Genomic DNA, 1,444 nt, shown 5'->3' with positions numbered 1-1,444 from the left:
AGTTCAATTCACAGACCTAAACTTATGACTTTTGTAAACCTTACCAAAAAGGTACGACATATATTATATACCATGTACACAAAAATCATCACCTTAAACCCAGCAAAACAAATAAAAACCATAAATAAAAACTATAATCCTTGTAAACACAATAAATTACTATACATCCACCACATACACAAAAGACACTACCAAAAAAACACCAAATTCTAAGCCCAAAATTTTCCCAAGGGATCCACAACAAACTCCTTTCAACTCTACCATTAATTCCCCCTAAGAGTCGCTACATACTCATGCAAAAAACCACAACACATAACTCTTCATAAACCCAGTACACGTCAACCACACGCCGACACATAACTTCCGCGAAATTCAGCCTAAAAATCGCCATAAATAACCGCAGTTCATTCATCCATTACCGTCAAGGAGTACAAAGGGGGGAAACACCAACACGACTTTACGACTCGTTATTTTGCCTTTACTCGCATTTCTGTGATTATCGTCGACGTGTCTGACTTCAAATAACGTTACTTTGTTATTCTACAAGGACCAGAAGGTAATCGGGAAAAAGGAAAGGCTAATTTATCTTAATAAAAACCGCCTCTCCATTGTGGAAGCTTGGGTCAGTCCCGCTTCCATGGAGATGGAAAAAAAGTTCGCTGTAATTATGCTCAACATAAGCCTTTACTACGACCGGAACTGAAGGTATATTGATGTAGGTGGAAGAGACTTACCGCTGGTGTCTTCAAGGGTCGTCAAATATGGAGTGAGTTAAGCTAAAGGGCATAAAAATAAGGCGAAAGAGCGTACAGTCAATCCCTGCCTACACTTCACCCTCATCACAACACCTCAGATTGACCGCGGGGTTACAGTTTTATTTGTGTGTTTTTTATGTTTCTTCTGTTCTCTGGTTTGTTTTATCGTTTATTTCTTTGTTTTCGATACTTGTATTTTATTGGTTATGATATAACTACTATCGAAATTCATTTCATAATGTGTCTGTTATCAGAACTCTTTTGACCCCGCGCTACTTACTACTGAAGGAAGGGAATGAAAATATAAAGATAAGAAAACTCAGTTTCAGTTTTCTCTTATATCCTAGAATCAGGTCATATTGGTTCTCTATATTCAGAAACACAAATGGCGGAAGCATTCTATTTATTTTGTTCTTTTTCCTAAGAGATATGTAAAACCAATATTTATAGGATGCCATTGCTCATACTTTGCCTATGTTTCTAAAGAAATAGTTACTCCTAGAACATATTTCCCCCTCAGGATATTGATTACTACAGCCCTCGTTAAAATTAATTATTCGGACGTTTCTCAATGTATATTAGTACGTCACTTCATGACTATTAATTCAGTGAATATACAAATGCACACAAATATCATCTGTTGCAATTCGATCGATGTATCTACACATCTGTCTGTCAATTTATCAGTC

The 1,444-nt window shown here is 36.5% G+C and overlaps 1 protein-coding gene across 2 annotated transcripts in view; it reads right to left on the bottom strand.

Moving 5' to 3' along the window:
• Window positions 1–865, bottom strand: part of LOC119589503 (protein tramtrack, beta isoform-like) — a gene marked incomplete in the record, with an annotated part of 31,910 nt that extends 31,045 nt beyond the window's left edge. For both annotated transcript variants that reach the window (XM_037938104.1, XM_037938103.1), the window contains 1 exon segment: window positions 735–865.
• Window positions 866–1,444: the final 579 nt, after the last annotated feature.

Source organism: Penaeus monodon, chromosome 25, assembly GCF_015228065.2.
Source record: "Penaeus monodon isolate SGIC_2016 chromosome 25, NSTDA_Pmon_1, whole genome shotgun sequence".
NCBI classification, from domain to species: Eukaryota; Metazoa; Arthropoda; class Malacostraca; order Decapoda; family Penaeidae; genus Penaeus; species Penaeus monodon.
The sequence above is the reverse complement of the archived record's forward strand: the minus strand, read 5'-3'. Positions and strand labels throughout refer to the sequence as shown.